The following is a 19,963-nucleotide window of genomic DNA, read 5'->3' on the forward strand; positions in this document are numbered from 1 at the left end:
AAATGCTATTTTGGCCTTGATCTAGTTTTCTCTGATTACTAATAAGGTTGATCATCTCTTTTTATATTAATTTAAGGCCATAAGTGTCTCCATTTCTGTGAATTCTCTGTTCCTGTCTTTTCTGTTTCATTGTTTGCTTTCTTTTATTGATTTGTAGAAGTTCTTGATATTTTTTCCATACTAATCTGTTGCCTGTTGCAATAGTTAATTTTACGTATCAATGTGACTGGGCAAAATAATGCCTGGGTTGCTGGTAAAATATTATTTCTGGATATGCCTATAACGGTGTTATGTCTGTAATGGATATGTCTATAAAGTAGGGTGAGTGGGCATCATCCAATCCTTTGGGGACCTGAAGAGAACAAAAGGTGGAGAAAGGGTGAATTTGCTCTGTTTGAGTTGGAGCATCTGTCTTTTCTTGCCCTCAAACACCTGTGCTCCTGGTTCTCACACCTCAGGCTCAGACTGAATTATGTCACCTGCTTCTCTGAGTCTCCAGCCAGCAGAGGGCAAATTGTGGTGCTTCTCAGCCTCCATGATCATGTGAGCCAATTACTCTAATAAATCTCATACAGATATAATCTCTTTCCTATTGGAGAACCTTGACTAATACAGTGGTTATATCATTGCAAATATTTTCTCCCTGCTTATGACTTGCCTTTTCACTTACTTTAAGGTGTTCTTAGCATAAGTTCTTAGTTTTAATGGGGTTGAATTTATCAGCCTTTTTTTTTTAATGATTAGTGTTCTTTGTATCTTAATAATTTCAATCCTCTCTATTTCCTTCTGGCATTTAAGTCTTTGCTTTATCTGTAATTGACTTTTGAGTATGATTAGAGATAGGGACCTAAAATCATATTTTTCTATTATGGGCAACTGGTTTCTGCCAGCTTAATTTATTGAATTATCTCTCCCCCGCCCCTAACCTCTCCCCTGACTCTGCCATATTCTCTTTCTCATATATCAAATTTCCATATGTATTTCTGGGCTCTCTATTCTGTTCCATTGGTCAGTTTGTCTATTCCTGAGCCAATACACATGGTTACTATGATTTTATAATAAATCTCTATGTTGTAGAATTATACCCACTCTTTCTCTTCTTATGAAATTAGAAAATTGAAAAAGTACAGAAAACTCCAGAGAAATTAAAATGTAGTTATAATTTCATAACTCTGATGCAAATTTGGTACATATTTTCTCTATAATATACAATACACACTCATGAAAATATACACAAATACATATATTTTATGTTTATACATATATACCCACATTCATTCTTTTTTTCTTTAAAGATTTTATTTATTTATTCATGAGAGAGAGAGAGAGAAAGAGAGAAAGAAGCAGCAGAGACACAGGCAGAGGGAGAAGCAGGCTCCATGGAGGGAGCCCAATGTGGAACTCCCAGGTCTCCAGGATCACACCCTGGGGTGAAGGTGGTGCTAAACTGCTGAGCCACCTGGACTGCCCCCCACATTCATTCTTTAACAAATGTGAAGAAAATACTGTTTACCTCCTACAGTCGAGGCTCTATGATGAAAGCTTTATTGTTGCCAAAGCTGAGCAAGTAGTTAGGAAATACGATAACGTTTAAGATACTAATAATAACGTTAGAAGGAAATTTGCTTTAAATTTGACACTTAGTGTGATTCCTTGTTTTGGTACCTCAGTCCAGGAAAGCATTTATTTTGAATCCCCAAGCTTTATTACTGCCCTAAACTAAGAAAATAAATCTCTCTCCATCCCTAAAGTAACACACTTATCCGCCAAAGCAAACAACTATCTGCTTGTTTAATAAAACAAGAAAATATGGTATATTACATTTTTAAAGAGTACTTTTAAAATACCTTGACCTTAAAACCAGACTCGTGTTTGAATCCTCCATGTGTGACTATTACCTTTTTGACCTTGGACAAGTCATAGAACTTCTTGGGGTCTCAGTTTCTTCATCTTTAAAATGATGATAATATCTACCTTGCAGAGTTGCCAGGGGCATTAATGTATTTTTTAAAAGCCTCATAAAATGCTTGCCAATATTTGCTTTTGAATTTTTAATCACCTTTTATTTTATTACAAAAGTAAGATGAGCTTCTTGTAACATTTTTGAAAAGCACAGAAAGGTATATTGTGAAAACTAGAAATCCCTTCCCTCTGAACGTATCCTATTCTCCCTGTCGTCCCTGCCAACTCCCCATCGATCTCACTCTTCTGAAACAACAGCATTAAATTATCAGAACATGTGATTATTAAGAACATTATAAGATTCCATAAAAGATGAAAATCCTTGAGATCCTATGTAAACATCACATAACAGGCAAGCTAAAAATGTCCAGAACATGTCCCTTTAAGACAGCTTTTATTTTATTTTTTTTATTTTTATTTTCTTTTAATTTTTATTTATTTATGATAGTCACACAGAGAGAGAGAGAGAGAGAGAGAGAGAGAGAGAGAGGCAGAGACATAGGCAGAGGGAGATGCAGGCTCCATGCACTGCATGGGAGCCCGACATGGGATTCGATCCTGGGTCTCCAGGATCGCGCCCTGGGCCAAAGGCAGTTGCTAAACCACTGTGCCACCCAGGGATCCCCGACAGCTTTTATTTTAAAGTTTTTCTAACAGCTTAGAAACAAATGAACAAGTAGAAGTATTCAAATTAAGAAGGAGATTAGAGAGTGTTTGAAAACTGAGTGAACATTTGATTATGGATATTTATTATTTTTAAATTTTTTTGTTATAATGATAGTGCATTCTTACTAAATATCAAATAATTGTTAGGTGTATAAAGTTAAAAAAACCCACTCCCCAAAAACAACCATTGGGAGCAGTGTTGATGTCTTAACTTTTATACTCTTGATCCACCACACCTGAAAATGTCTCAGCTTAATTGCATAGCTTTGCTCCTTTAATTTTGCTTTGGTTAGCTTAGTCATTTCATTAATTCATTCCTTTATTAAACATGTACTAGGTCCCTTTTCTGGGCCAGGTCCTGAGCAAGGTGCTGGAGACTTCTGAAGTGTTGGTCCTGGTGCTCTCATCCCTAGTGGATAATTACAGTGTTGTGTCATAAGTGCTTTATTATTGTCAGTTAGTGCAGGATACTGACCATAAGGGAGGGATACCAAATGCAGGTGATCTGGGAAGGCTCCCTGGAGGAAGTGATCTCTTAGTTGAGAATTGACAGCTGTATTGACATTAGGCTGTTGCAAGGACCAGAGCTTCGGGCATGATAGCACATTGGAGGTTGGTGAGAAGCTAGAAGGAAGAGCACAGCTGTATAGGAGTGAGGGCTGAGGATGTCAGAGATGGGTGAGGTGAGAAGGTAGAAGAAAGGGGTTCAATCATGAAAAGCTTGTATGCACACAGGGCAATGGGACCCATAAAAGGATCATGAGGAAGGGAGAGAGCCATGCTTGTATTTTATGAGTTTCTGTCTGCCTGCAGTGGGAAGGAAGAAGTGGAGGGGTGAGCCGAGACGCAGGGCAATAGGAGGTAGTGTAATCACCTAAGTGAGAAATACTGGGGATCTGGAGTAAGGAAGTGGCTGTAGGTGGGAGAAGGAGAGATTTCAAGAAGAGAGGGGGTCTTCTTCATTCAAGGAGAACTGATAGCTGGAAGAGGTCCCTGAAAGTAAAGCCATCTAATGCAGGGATCAATTTTTTAAGTAAATAGTGAGAGCAAAAGATGAAAACTCTAACTTGAAAAGTTTAACTAAAATTGTTTTTAAATCTCCATTTTAATATAACATAATTATTTATCATAATTATGAACTAATCTTTAAGATAAAAAAGCATGTCATGATTTTATTTTTTTAAATTTTTTAAAAAATTTTTATTTATTTATGATAGTCACAGAGAGAGAGAGAGAGAGAGAGAGAGAGGCAGAGACACAGGCAGAGGGAGAAGCAGGCCCCATGCACCGGGAGCTCGATGTGGGATTCGATCCCGGGTCTCCAGGATCGTGCCCTGGGCCAAAGGCAGGCGCCAAACCGCTGCGCCACCCAGGGATCCCTTTTTTTTAAATTTTTAGCATGTCATGATTTTAGAAGGCATAATTTTCAACACAAATTGACAAAGTGACATCTTTCACTTCATTTTAAGTTTTGCAGCAAGTTCATAATAAATAACATTTTCAGGGAAATATTTGGTTTTTGTCAATTTTCCCACGGGTATCTTATTTTCATATTCAGATCATTTTCTTTTTTGTAGTGCTATTATGTCATCCCCTTATGGTTTTAAACATTGAAAAATAACTGACAAAAAACATTATTTTAGTTTCAGGTGTTCAACAAATGACTCCATGTTTGTATATACTGCAAAATGATCACCACGATAAATCTAGTTAGCATGTTTATTATACATAGTTATACATTTTTTTCTTGTGATGAGAGTTTTTGAGATCTACTCTCTTATCAACTTTCAAATATGCAATATAGTGTTATTGACTATAGCCACCATGTTGTATATTACATCCCAATGACTTACTTATTTTATAAGTGGAAGTTTTTGCCTTCTGACCCACTTTGCATATTTTTTTCAGCTCTTAACTAGTTTTAACTAGGCTGATTTATCATTTGCCAGAGACTTTGCTTACACTTGGAGCACTTCTCCTAGATCACTTTTATTGACCTCAAGAAACTTTGCATCCTTTAGGAGACTTTCAATTTGTCTTTGCTATTGATTTGCTTTTTTTTTTTTTTTTTAGTAAGTTCTACTCACAATATGGGACTTGAACTCACAACCCCAAGATCAATAGTTGCATTCTTTGCTGACTGAGCCAGCCAGGTACCCTAATAGTTGATTTGTTTTGAATTCACAGTTTAGTATGGGTATTTGCAATTGATAAGAAATACTTAAATCAAATTATTATAGATATTATAAATGGTAAGTTCTTTGGTAAATATTTTTGGGTTATACTTTTCTGTGCAACCTGTTGGTTGGGTAATGAGAAAACCCTGTAATTATCTGTCACCTACTCACCAGGATCATGCCCCAACAGGGAAATGTGAAACAAAGTTCTCCTTAGGGAAGAAGGAAAACAGATAAAGTCTTCATCTTCTAGGACTAAATCCTTTGTGTACATCAAAGATGCAACAGAGGAGAACATGAAATGCCTTCTTCAAATTTCTCTCCCATACTTGTTCAGCTGAAAGTATTTTCTCAGCAGTGCTCACATCAAAGGCCATGAGATTTGCTTGAAGGATCTCTGTCACTCTCTGGAAGAAAGCCCATATCTCATTACCAATAAGAGCATCATCTTAGCCACTGATGTTTTCTGAAGGAAAAAAAAAACAACACTTTTTCTTCTTCGATGGGAACATAATATTTTCTTCACCCACTTCCCAGTCCCCCTATCCACCAAAAGATCCAAGGATATCCTGAATTATGTTAATATTTTCATCCTTATAAAGATTTAATTGAATGGGCTATGTGCATTGATCCTGAGTATACATCAGGATCTTTTGATTAATGATGCACTGGTTGATTATCAAATTATCTAATTCTCTCCCTTCCTCCTTTTTCTCCTGATTTTCTTTCATAATTGTGTATTGAGTACCACTGTGTGCCAGGCACTATACTGTATGCCTGGGCTCCAACACAGACATCATCCCAATACAATGGGAAACATCATAGGGGAGTGACCAGATCCAGCTTATGTTGATTAGCAGTATTGCCCTCACTCTGAATCTTTATTCCTCCCTTATAAGGCATGACATGTAAGGAAACAGTGGTTTTCATAGAAAAGCCTAAGGAATGCTAGCTCTAGCCAGACATTTTATTCCACCTTTGCTATTTGACTTCTCATTTACTGTCCTTTGTTTGATAGGGATCTTTGTGAATGACAGCAGTTCCCAGGAGCTCACATTGGAGTCAAAGTGACCCTGAAAACATGGTCCTGTGTGAACAATCCCAGCCACTTGGAAGGCACAAGGGCCTGTGTATGCCTGGGAAAGGCTCAGGGGATATTTTAATCACATCACCTAACAATTATTTCTCTAAAAGCAATCCTCAATACTCAGAGTTTTTCCACACCCTTCTCTGCTCATTGTTTTCCTTTCTTTTCTTTTCTTTTCTTTTCTCTTTTCTTTTCTTTTCTTTTCTTTTCTTTTCTTTTCTTTTCTTTTCTTTTCTTCTTTTCTTTTCTTTTCTTTTCTTTCTTTTCTTGGTCACAGGTGTGCCAGCCCAGCATTTTTGTGCTCCCGGGTCTTTCCCTTCCTGTCACACATACATCTTCATTCCTTTAGGAAAGCACTTCAGCTCTGACATGGATGCACCAATCTTGCATCCTCACAACTGGCACTTAACAACATATTCTTCAAGAGAGTTAAGAACATGCCCTATAGATAGTGACCTTATGGACAGACAAAGAGAGATGCTCCATCTAGTTTGCAACCTTGTCCCTAGTGTCTTCTCCTCATTCATTCATTCATTCATTCATCCATCCATCTATCTCATTCACTGATATTGTGAGGTGCTGTTAATTCTCCCAATAGCCTGAAACAAGGGCTTGGGTGCAAGGAGTTTATTTGGGAGGTAATCTTAGGAAGCAGGAGTGAGGAATGGGGAGAGTGAGCTGGGAAGGACAAAAAAACCAGTAAAGATACAGTATTGACTGGTTATTACTGTTGACATTGGAGCCAAATCTCTAGGGGACTTTCTGAGAAACCATGTGGAATGCCCCTCAGAGCTGTCCTTCTGAAGGATGCATGGGTGGGACATTTATCCACCAACTTCTCTCCCCCTCGGATTGAGGGTCAGTCTTCAAGGTGGTCACACCCAACCTTCTGAGCTAAACCCCTGCAGAGGGATGTTGTTAGCAGGCTTGGAGCTGCCCACCACAGTAGCACTGGTGTCAGAGAATGGCTGATGGCCTTGGGCCTGGGGCTCCACCAGCAACTTCTCCAGATAGCACTCACCACAGAGGTGCTGTCGTCATTCCCTTCTGCTTGGTTCCTCACACAAATTAACAAACTTCATCAAGGCAAGGATAATTTCTCTATCTTTGTTTCCAGGGTTCCCAGCAGTGCCAGGCTTGTGGGATATGTTGAGGTCTCATTTCCTGAATGAATGAACTAATGAAATAACGATGCCCTGAAACCAGAAACCTGAGTTCTAGCCCCCCTTGGGTCACTCCTTCCTGTGTGACCTTGAATATATCAAAACCTTGCATTCTGGGGTCTGGGTTCTTAGGAACTTACAAATCTGTGTTTTAAAAAGTCTCAATATCGAAGTATTATTGGAAAAGGAGAAAATTTCCCATCAGTGACTGACCTGGGAATAGAATATTGTTCTCTAACTGGCTCTCCCTCAGTCTAGGTTTAGACTGCTCTGAGGTGTAAAGATGAACACTGTTGAAGCAGTAAGGGTATGTCACAAAGTTAGTTATCAGAAAAACATTTTGTTTTCTGCACAGTACATGGCTTAGAAAACCTTCACTAACACTCTCATGTGAAGAGTGATAAAATGCTAATTTCCCACAGATTCATTATCACCATGAAATGAAATTTCGGAACACATCAGAGGTAAGTATAATGTGCAAATATAGAATTCAACAATTCAAGTTTTAGCTGCCTCATGTTTTTTATACCTCTGTCAACAGGACGCTCATTAAAGGCTTTTTCCCATTATCTTACTTGAGAAGAAAACTGAAGAGAATATTATAATACTCAGAATGGAAAGATGTTCTTTCAGTTAACCCTTTATGAAGAGAACCCATCTGTTTTCATTATTTTTTCCCTGATCACAAATATGTATTGTGCTTGGTACTCCAAGGTCTTGGATACAATCTTCACAAAAACCATATTTAGTTGTGGAGCTTATAGTTTGGTAGGGATGGACTATATTAATTATTTAAAATGAGCATCAAATTACATTCTGAAATAAACACTTCTGGGAAAGAAATGTTATTTTATTAGACCAAACTACAATGGAAAGCATATGGTCTGGGATGTTAAAGAAGGTTTCCCCCCATAAGTGGGATTTGAGTAGAAACTCTGCTTACTAGAATGAGTAAGAAAGTGAAAGGCAGGACAGCATGTGCAAAGATCCAGTGGCAAGAAAAACATGATGCTTTAGAAAAACTGAAAGAAGGCTTGGGAAGCTGGCTTGTCCAGAATGGGGAGGAGTGTGGTATCAGTGAGGCTGGAGAGGTGAGCCCAAGCTAGACTAGTCAGGCTTTCAGAGCAGGCTAACCATTCTGGTCTAAGAGCAACAGGAAGCTTTTGCACAGTTTCAGCAAAACCTGGTGGTGTGATTGGATCTGCATATTTTTTAAAAGGCCTCTGTTTCCATATCCTTTTATATTTTCTATAATTAAATGAGTAGATTGAGCAAAAACATTCATTTTTTCCTGAATTATGGTGATAATTGCAGATCCACACACACCATACACACACACATACCCCTTGTTTCTCCAAAAGATGTCAATCTGATTTGCTTCAGTATTATCAGTGTTTCTCCTTGTCATTTGGGTAACATTTAGTTTGTACTTCTGGGTGGACTACATTTACCCAATGACTAAATTCCATGCTGGGGTGTCATGGGGAATAGAGAGTCCTATCCCCATATATTAAGTGTGCAGGTGAAATTGCCCTTCACTGTTGGAAAGGATGAGAACAATAGCCATTGCATCAACAAGATAGGTCCAAAATGAATTGTCTGGTGATATCTGCAGGGCCTCCCTAAACTATGTCTATAACATCCATTACCTTCCCCAAATTTCTTAGCATATCCAAAAATGGATTAAGTTGCTTTGACAAGCTCTATTTTTTATGAACCTCTTTGGCTATTACTTACTATGTTATTTTCCTCAAGGTGCTCATGGACTGATTTATGATTTCATTTAAGGTTTTGACTGGTAGTTTGGATACGCTAACTAGCCCACCTTTTCCCGGATCTGCTTTTGGCTGCTTTATCTCCAACACTAAATCAGCCTGCTTAAATTTTTCTGCTACATAAGTCTCCACGACAAACACTAGTATTGGAAGTACGTCCTGCCTTAGCCGGTTCGTTGAATATGTTCAAATGAATCTCATCCAGCTCTGCTGATTTATAAATATTTAAATTGTATAAGTATTCTTTTACCTGCCTCTTATTAATTCTGTTTCTTGATATTCCCAGAGACTCATTAATATTTATCTTATGGAGCTCCTGCTTCCTCCATTCTCGTGTTAAAGGCAGAGACAAAATAGTGGTTCCATATTCACTCGTCTTTGCATCTTTTATAATATGTTCTCACTCCTGGTTTAGCAAAAGTAGCCTTTATTTTCTTGGGCATAACATCCCATTGTATTTTTAAGAGGCTTTGACATATTTTCTTGCTTTTTTTGCTTCTCTCATTCTGTTTTTCAGCCTTCTCCTGGAGTTATATTTTCTTCATACTGGGTGTTCTTTCCCCTGAACTCTACATACAATTGGATTTTTGCTTTTTTTCTTCCAAAAGGAAACATTTATGCTGTAAGCCTCCTCTATCAGAATATGCTTGTTGGTTACATAATAGCACCCACCAGCCACTTGTGTGTTCTTTTTCTAGAGGATGTACTTGAATGCCCACACCCATGTTTTTCATTTCAATGGATCTACACAAGTAGCAATCATTTAGTTTCTGAAAGATGGTTGGATGTAGTCCATTAATTTCGGAGCATGTCCAGAAAATTGATCTGAAACAAACAGTGAGTGAAAATGTGAAACTAAGACAAGGGATTTCCAATTATAAGTACAAAAAAAAGGGGGGGGGGGCAAGTTCAGGAATATACCTTATAAGAAACACACTGGAAATGTTAACATTTTAAAATATGTCTTCAAAAGTGCACATACTGTTTACCACAATTTAAAAAAAAAGGCACACTCTGTACCACTGTATTTATGTGAGTTTCTAGTATAGGCCCAGCTGAAGTGTGGTGGATAGAAGTCACAATAGTATTGGCTGAAATGGGCCTGAGGATGCTGGAAGTGATCTGTGTCTTGATGTGGCTAATGAGTCCACAGATGTGTGCATATGTATGTATGTAAGAGTTTATCAGCTTGTACACTTGTGGCTAGAGCACTTAAAATTAACAGACTTTACTGCATATTAAACCTCAATTAAAAAGTAAAACAAAACAATGGATGGGTTTACAAAGGCAGTTAGCAAAAGCTGAAATAAATACTTGTATTAGTGTGTACTGTATCTGAAGCTATCTGAAATATTATTTTAAAAATTTGATTTATACTCACATAGATTTGTTTTTGGACACACCTGTTCAGTAGGCTGGCAGAATGAGAATCACCATGGCTACAATCTCCTGAGTGCCTGCTGTGTGACAGGCATTGTACCTACAGTTTGTCATCTCAGTTTAGGAAAAGTGATATTTTTCCCATTTTCCGTATGAGGACATGGAATCAGAAGGATCTTAGGTAGTTGCCAAAAAGCACATAGCTGAAGAAAGAAATTAGAGACTTAAACTCAGATTTCTAAAACTCTATAGCCTATTTATGTTCTCCCACTCTGTGTGGCACCCAGACATCCTAGATGGTTATGAGTTGTTATTTTTATTAGTCTTTTTTTAACTACAGGCAATGTATATCTGCTGTGTATAGCTTTTAGATATTACTCTATTGTTTTAGGAAATAAGTAATGTAGATATATTGAAATGAGTTATAAATAGTATTAGCTGATGTTTATTACGTGTCTAAAGTGTGCCTCATCTTATCCCAAAGCATCACCTAATTTAATAAGCACAGAAAGTCTGTGAGAGTCAAAGTATTTATTTCCCCCATTTTACAAATGAGGATGCTAGGGCTCAGGTTGAAAGATCAGATAGTAAGTTTCAATCTGTTGGTAGTGCGATTTCAGAGCACACACCCTTTACCGGTCCATTATATTGTGTCTTAATGATTCCTGAAGAATGTAACTGAAAAAAGAAATAGACTGATCAATTTTTTAAAATCTGAAAACAACTTACAAGAACAATAAACATGAGTAGAAGGAATATTTGTCAGATTTGCATCCATTATTAAGATGAATTTGAGAAGCAATATTGGTTTATTGGATCTTTCTGCTGTTTGGAAAGCTTATAAACTTGAGTTCAGCCATTGGAGGCTATTAGACATTTTGGTGAGAGGTCACACAATTGATGCCAGTGCTTCTGGGAGCAGCTGAAAGCCTGGGTTTCCAGCTCTGCATCTCATCTGTCTATGGACTCATCATTTAAGTAGACAGGTCCAAGATATCTAGTCTTCTCTCTTGACTTGCTTTAATGCCCATTTCTGGCACTTTTTAAAGCTATCTTGGATCATTTTATTTGTGTTCTGATATTCAACAGGTATTTTCTTAAGTGCAATAAAATCTGTAATTAATTAATAAAATTCCTGTAATGAATGTCTCTAATCTCTATGGAGACTTATGCTTTTGGTCCCCAAAGAATTTCTGTACAATTTCATACACTGTCAGATTATCATATTCTTTTGTTACCCAATTACTGCATCTTTATTTTTTTGCCACTTTTCTCCCTGAAGATTTTGAAGCTGTTCATCACAAGGACTTCCTAGCCCTTCTTTTTTATTTTGAACAGAAAAGTTTGAGAGTAGCATAACGACCAACTTTATACACTCCATCTAGATCCATCAACTGTTAACATTTCACCACATTTGCTTTTAAAAATCTCTCTATATATACATATGTGCATAAATGTGCATGCATGTGTATGTGTGCATGTTATATGTAATACAGTGATTATACATAGGACATTTAACCTTAATTTAAGATCATTGTCTAATATTCTGCCCATATTCAAATATCTCCAAGTGTCCCAATAATGTCCTTTATAATTGCTTTTATTTTTTCCTCCAGTCCAGGATTCAATTGAGGATCCCATGTTTTATTCAGTTACCATGTCTCTACTCTCTACTTTCTCTAATCTAGAACGGTTCCTCAGACTTTTTTAGTATTTCATGAATCAACATCTCTGTTATAAACGTCTTTATTTTGCCTTCTAATTCCAAGCATGTGGTTCTGGGTATAACTACTCATCATATTCCTGATTTGTTTCATGAATTATTCCATGGAGGCCTGCTAAGGTAAAATATTAAAATAATTCTTATGGGGGCTCTGGATGGCTCAGTTGGTTAAATGGTTGACCCTTTGGTTTCAGCTCAGGTCATGATCTTGAGGTCATGGAATCGAGCCCCGAGTGGAGCTCTATGCTCAGTGTGGAGTCTGCTTCAGATTCTCTCTCCCTCTGCCTTCTGCTCACTCTCTTTCACTCTCTCCCTCTCTCTCTAAATAAAATCTTTAAAAAAATAAAATAAAGTAATTCTTATGTATTTTGGAAAAGATGGAAATAATTTAAAAATACACCTTAGAGCTTCAATGTTGTTGAAGTTGTTTGCTCAGTAAACAAGTTAGCTAAACTGAAGGACACAGAGAAGAGATAACTTCATTCTCAGCCTTTAAGAAACTCAGTTTCTAATCACAGATGCATGTAAAGTCCCTTGTCAGGAACAAATGATTTTGGTGTTTTGTGCCAGCCTAAGTTTTAGAAGGAAAGCAAAGTTGCAACCAGCCCCTTTATTGCTAAAGTCTGCTGAACTGTTGGAAGCCAGGGATACCACAAATGGCATGCTGAGGAGGAAAAGAAATTGAAATGCAAAGCGTGACTAATAATAAAATAGTATTCTTCCAAAAGTTACCATTGTGAACATTTCTATCACCATCATACGCAATTTCCTTTGATAGCAGAATGAGCCTTTAAGGAAGCAACTTGGGGCTTCTTGCAAAGCAAAGAAATTAGCAATTGTTCAATGACTAAAAGGACAGTTGTATGAGAAGTTGCCATAACAACATGATGAAGTTGTCCCTGTGGTTTAATTTCATTCACATTGAATTGGTCTGGATGTCATGTTTTAAAATATGAGTCAATATTTAAGGAGTTTTGAAGAAAAGATGTAAATATTAATTGTATGGACTGGGTTCTCTTTTGAATGCAAGCCTGCCAGTGGGAGAGCTCCCGATTTACTGTCCTCATTTCTCCATTAAAAAGAAGCATTTTCCATGAAGCAGAGCTGAAATGCCCTTTCTGGAAATCTACTTGCACTGCACAGAGGATGTGATAAACTATCATGCATAGCACACATTGCCATCACCTTCTCTCAAGTATTTCATGGAAAATGGGGACTTCAGGGGGACATGGCAGGATTTAGCCTGTCTGGATCTTTGTGGTTTGGAGAATACATTGCGCTGAAACTGGGACTACCTTTGAATGCTTAGCAGTTACTTATTTGTTAATAACTGCATATGAAGGCAACCTTCTGTAATATCTTAAAAGCATAGGCTCTGGAGTCAGATTGTCTAGATCACAACTCTGCCTTTGCCACCAGCTAGTCTTGGGAACTTGGGCAAGTTTAAAATTATTCTAATTCTCCATTTCCTCATCTGTAAAATGGAAATAATCCTAGTCCTCTCAGCTATAAAAAATGGTAACATAGAATTTTTTTGTTTTTCATTTGTTTACCTCACTGATCCATGTAAAGAGATGGATGTATTCCCTGGTATGGAGTAAGAACTCTGTAGTAGTATCACTGTTGTTTTGTTGTTACTTCTGTTATTATTGTCATTTTTATTATTATTAGCACCAATTAGATGTCATTCACTAGGCAGTGGTAGGGCTTCAAAGGTGAACCATAAATCCTAGCACTGAAGGGAACATCTAAATCCTGGGGAGCCGACATATAGTTTGAGTTACCAGGCAAGAAAGGGCTGAAGAAACTGCTGGATGTGTCCACCTATGGAGTATCCTTCCCTGAAGCTCCAAACAAGAACCCCATGTGATGGAAGTCAGGTCCCTCTGTCAGGCTGTACCAAGGCAGGGTGCATGTTGGCACCTCCCTGTTCTTGCACAGCTCTGCATGGCTGCGCTTCCTGCTAAGTGATATTTACCAACTTACCTGGCTTTACTGGATGATAGATGTATCACCACTTGAGTACTTTACACTTGTTTGCAATTGGTAAACCAAGCTGCTATAGCCAGCATGACGTTCCATCTACAATCCCACAGGTGGAATGAATGATTGCATTTCTTAATTTTCTTAAATCTTTGCTTAAGCTTTCTTTTCTTTTAAAAAAATGATTTTATTTACTCATGAGACACACACACACACAAAGAGAGAGAGGCACAGACACAGGCAGGGGGAGAAGCAGGCTCTATGGAGGGAGCCTGACGTGGGACTTGATCCTGGGTCTCCAGGATCAGGCCGGGGTTGAAGGTGGTGTTAAACCACTGAGCCACCTGGGCTGCCCTAAGCCTTCTCATCCTGCAGAGTGAGTCTAATTTTAACCTTGACCGTTATTGGGACACTTTTCTACCCCGTGTTCCCTCCCCACTACCCTCCACCAAGTGTGGGTCTCACATGGCCACAAAGAAAGCATGAGATATCATTCTCTGCTGCTGCATGACTTGCTTAGGTTTGGGGCACTGGAATCAGGGCAGAGGTGGAAATTGGGAGCCTAGATTTCAGCCTGTTTAAGCACTCCAGAGTAATTCCCCCTGAGATCTTGGTGACTCCAGAGTTCTGACATGGTTGGGCCAGCTCCTTAGAAGATCCTCAGCATTTGTCCTCTTCCCCATCTTCCCTGAAAATACCTCCCTCCCTCTTCCTACAACCTTTACTTATTCATGAGAGAGGGAGAGAGGGAGAGACACAGGCAGAGGGAGAAGCAGGCTCCACACAGGAACCTGATGTGGGACTCGATCCCGTGACCCCGGGATTACGTCCTGGGCCGAAGGCAGGCACTAAACCTCTGAGCCACCCAGGGATCCCCTCCTACAACCTTTAAAGGTACTTTTCTCTCTCCACTAGCTCCAGAAAACCCATTAATAATCAGTTCAGTGACTGGGTTTCCACATAAGACAGGAATTACTGCTGACTTCAGACCTCCCCTGAGACAAGGAAGCCCAAAGTCTAGTTCTCTGAAATGAGAATCATAAAAATATAGGAAGAACCTACAGAAGTGAATACCATCGCCAGATTGCCCTGCAATTTTCCATCACATTGAGTAGTTTAATTCATTTGCTTGATTTCCTGAGTGCCCACTCTATGCCAGGCAATGCATTGGGTACTGGGGGCACTGGAGTGAACTAGGCACAGATCCTGTAGTCATAGACCATCTAGAAGCACAATAGCAGGGACACCCTGGGCTGGGTCCAAATCCCACAGGTGCTGGAGACCAGAGCCGGCTGCCACTGCCAACTTGGCCATATTATTACTTAACATTGATGAAATTCATGGTTGCTTTTTTTTTTTTTTTTTCCCTTGGACACACCTTTGGAAGCAAAGCTCATGAGGACAACCATTTGGAAAGTCACAAAAGGTTGTTATCAGGGCTGAGGAATGCCGCTTTTAAATGGTGTCACTGACTGATTTTCCCTACCTCTTGACAGGAGTCTAGCTTTTCCTAGAGTTTTCTTGGAGGATCTAGAAGAGGCTAATTCTTAACCAACGTCTTATTTCTCACCTAGAGGCCACTGAAATACTGATTGCTTGTGCTAAATTATGTTTGAATGACTTTTTGCCCCTTTCTGGTTCATCCAGCAGAGTTTTGTTTCTCCAATGAAAGTTTGAGCTTCTTTTTTTTAATTTTTATTTTTTAATTTTTATTTTTTAAGGTTTGAGCTTCTTGAGAGCATATTTGCTCTTATATGAACACTTCAGGAGGAGAGCGATTAGCATTTGTTTCCAAGTTTAGAATTCAGGTGATTGCAATTTTTATACGTTTTCATGTACAGTATACCAGGTCATACATGTTACATTTAGCTCCCTTGATCAATATTGCCTGTTTTGGCTGTTTATACCTAAATTGCCTTTCTATGCCTGACTGATGATTTCATTTTACTTTTCAGTAACTGCTCAAGGAAATATATAAGGAAGTGACTTAACACAATTGGCATGCAGTAGATGGCTTGGCTCAGTTTTTTAAGTGGGAATTCAGAAGAGGAAGAGGTAAGGAACAAACCAGCAATAATCCTTAGCTTATCCTTTTTTTATTTATTTGTAGCCTAACTGGCACATAGTTTATTTGTAGCACACAATTAGTATGTTTGATGATTAATGAAGGAAAACAGGGATGCAGTCTACTACAGTGTATAAGAAGGTAAGTTTTGGGATTCAAGGGACCTTATTATGAGTAATTATTCTGCCCCGTTTCTTGGTGGGTGATCTTAGGCTGGTCATCGTACCTCTCTGGTCCTCAGCTTCCTGATCTGTGAAATGACAGTGTATTCCTGTCTACTTCAAAGGGTTGCCAGGAGGGCGAAATCAGGTAGTGCATGGAAAATGAGTACTCAATCATTATTATCCATTAGGATGTCTTTATATTGCCTCTTGGACATTTCACAAGGTTCTCAGAGCAAAGCTATGGAATCCTAGAATATTCAACATGGACTGGATACTTTGGGGCTCTTAAGGAGATATTTAAACCAGCTGATTAAAAGAAAAAAGACCTTGGTTAATGTGCATGATATTAGCCTTTCTGCCCTTTCCTTCTCTTGCCCTGACATATGAAGGTGAAGTAGACAAGCTTGCCCTCTAACTCTCTTCCATGTATTTTTTATTATCCTGGTGAATATTTTGTGACTTCTTCTACACTACTTGTGATGGTTAGTTTTTTGTGTCAACTTGGCTAAGCCACAGTATCCAAGTAGGTGATCAAAAGCTAATCTAGATGTTGCTGTGAAGTTATTTTGTAGATGAGATTAACATTTAAATCAGTAGACATTCAATAAAGCAGATTACCCTCCCCAATGTGAGTGGGTCTCACCCAATCAGTTGAATATCTTGAGAGAAAAAAAGACTGACCTCCTCTGAGGGAATTCTGCCTCTAAACTAGACTCATGCTGCAACATTACCCCTTCCCTGGGTTTCCAGCTTGTCTGCCCTGCCTATCTCCCCTGCAGATTTTTGACTTGCCATTCCCCCAAATCATAGGAGCTAATTTCCTAGAATAAATTTCTCTGTATACATCTTATTGGTTCTGTGGAGAACCCACCTCCACCTCTATCTATTTTTAAGTCTGATTCCAACTAGGCAGGCTTTTTGTATGTTAGAGAGAAGGGAAGAGATAGGGCATGAGTATGGCTTATGTTCCACACACCACAAATTTGGCCATATATCTGTATCCATGCAACCGAACCTTTGCTTCACTTTCAGAGCTCTGTGTGATGCTTGATCATCCAAGATGACAGAGTCTCAAGGGAAGATGAAGTTCAGTACACTTTCCTTCATAAGGCATCCTAGTAAGAATTTCAATGATATGGGTTGGAGAAAAAGATTTTCTGGTTAATTAGATTAACCAGAATGTGTCATTCCTGAAGCAATCTGATTAATCCATCCCTTAATATATTTTGAAGAATATTCAGGAGAGACTTTGAGAATGTTTAAAGGAAATTCTAATTTTGAAATCACAAAAGCTAAGCAACAAACACATTTTTCAATATGGCCCTGTTTAGTCTATCTTCTAAAAATCTGACCAATTTCTTCCATTTCAGATTTTACTCTAATAACATTAATTTATCACTTGCTTTTAAAACTAATTTTCCAACTGGCTTTCTGCACGATGATTTAAACTATATTGGAATGGCTTACATTTCAAGGTAGGTTTAATATTTTCTTCAGAGGCAACATTTGTGATTGGGTAAGTTTGTTGAACTTTTACACATCTCGACAATCCAACACCCACTTACTTAGGTTTCATATGGTGTGGTTAGCACTTTGATTAACATATTTCTTAGCTGCTTAAAGCATTATGTATTTTTGATATCTAACATATTAAAATGGGATTCATTGTGCATTAAGTTAATGTAGCTTAATAGGCTATGATATTTGCTGGAAAAAAAAAAAGGAAATCGTGCCTATCTTTTAATTTCCTCCTGAGCTGTGCATGGAGTTTCAATAAAATACTTTGAAATTTATTGGCAAAAACACTCCCTTATAGCCTGCTTTTATTTTGGGGAAGTTTACCGGAGTATTGCTGAATTTAGTGTGCCAACATGACTACTCTTACTTATTATTGACTTTCATCAGTATTTTCTGCATGGGCTCTCCTAGGAATGGATCTTCCGATTTTAGATGCAAATGGGATAAAGCTAATATCTGCTTGACTGGTGGCTTATGTGTAGAGTTGGAAGAAATGCTGGCTGATGTATGTTACAATCACGGAGGCAGCCGTGGTGAAACGCAGTTGGGGAGCGAAGAAGATTATGTCTTAGGTTGAACAGAAACAACCCAGTGAGGAACTACTCAAGTGAATATAGGATTTCCTTAAAAATAGAAATCCGATCAAGATGGAACAAAAGATGCTGCACTTCTGACAGAGTAAAGATACATGTTTTACATTCCCAGCTCTCCAGGATTATTTATTTTAGGATAACATGCTTTTTATGGAAGCCTTGAAGCTAAATACAAAACAAACTACACTTCCCATGCATCTCTGTTCCAGATAGCTTCTCCAATCCCTCTTGGCAGCAAAAACACTGATTTTCCTAAGGGTTTGGCTCAATAAAGGAGTAAGGTAAAACTGGCAAAGACAAGTGAGATATTCAAATCTTGTGCCACTGTGAAGGATTATGGAGAGAAAAATCTCATGTTTAGGTTTCCCAAGTTGTAAAGAGATGAGTGTAAACAGGAAAAGAGTCAGCCCTTCCAACAGACACTGAAGTAGGCATATGATATGTGCTCTTGACAGACTCTATTTGGCTTCTCTTTAAAAACTAGGTTAAATTGGAGAAACTAATTAAAACACATAGAAACCTTTTATTTGCTTCACATTTTTGAATTCACATTTTGAATTCATCACAAGAAAAGGAGTTTTGTAACTGTGTGGTGATGGATAACTAGACTTATTGGGTGATCATTTTGCAATGTATATATATATACCAAATCAGTATGTTGTATACCTGAAACTAATATAATGTTATATGTACATTGCACTTCAATTAAAAAAAAAAAAAAAGAAAGCTCTATCTTGATACTGAGTATTGGGCACTCCCTTAAATATTGCTCCTAAGATGAGCACTTCACTTACCTCCCTTTAGTCTTGCTATATCTATATCTCTCCTTGTCAACTACCTTTGGGAAGAAAGCTCCATATGGTGAATGGAGGTATCTATTTACCAACTACTGTCCTCATTGGTTAAGATCTCTCCACTGGAGGTACTAACTTCCTGGCATTTCTTTCTTTTATTATTATTATTATTTTAAAAGATTTTATTTATTTATTCATGAGAGACACACAGAGAGAGAGAGAGAGACACACACACAGAGACAGAGGCAGAGAGAGAAGCAAGCTCCATGCAGGGACCCTGATGTGGGACTCAATCCCAGGTGTCCAGGATCACGCCCTGGGCCGAAGGCAGGCACTAAACCGCTGAGCCACCCGGGCTGCCCTCTTTTATTATTTTGAAATATTTTATTTATTTATTTATTTGAGAGACAAAGAGAACATGTGGGCTAGAGGGAGAGGGAGAGAGAATCTGAAGCAGATTCTGTACTATGCGCAGAGTCCAACACAGGGCTCGATCCCATGACCTCAAGATCATGACCCTAGCTGGAACTAAGAGTGGCTACTTAACCAATGGAGCCACCCAGGAACCCCCTAAATTCCTGGCATTTCTGAATGCCTTGCTCAAGAACTACTTAGGCTCCTCTGATATGGGAGAAAACTCCCAAGCAGAAGACACAAGTTGGACACATGAGATAGGAAGCTGTCAGTATATATGGAGACCATGCACTGCAGTTGGGGTGGACCAAGAGGATTCAGAGTGAGGGATCCCAGAGCAGCCAATGGCCAATATCAAGACACATTGCCTCATTTAACTTTCTCAATAATGCCATGAGAGTTGGTACTAGGGAAAAGCAAGTGAGTGCCAAAAAAACACAGTAATCAAGATAAATCATACTTTAGTGCAAGAGTTTAAAAACTCAAAATTAATGCAAAA

At 38.4% G+C, this 19,963-nt stretch overlaps 1 long non-coding RNA gene across 1 annotated transcript; it reads left to right on the top strand.

Moving 5' to 3' along the window:
- Nucleotides 1–3,133: 3,133 nt before the first annotated feature.
- LOC111091296 lies at nt 3,134–18,821 on the top strand. The gene is made up of 3 exons (XR_005374847.1): nt 3,134–3,240; nt 15,872–15,971; nt 18,075–18,821. It is a non-coding gene; the product is annotated as an uncharacterized LOC111091296 (long non-coding RNA).
- Nucleotides 18,822–19,963: the final 1,142 nt, after the last annotated feature.

This window comes from Canis lupus, chromosome 20 (genome assembly GCF_011100685.1).
Source record: "Canis lupus familiaris isolate Mischka breed German Shepherd chromosome 20, alternate assembly UU_Cfam_GSD_1.0, whole genome shotgun sequence".
NCBI lineage: Eukaryota > Metazoa > Chordata > Mammalia > Carnivora > Canidae > Canis > Canis lupus.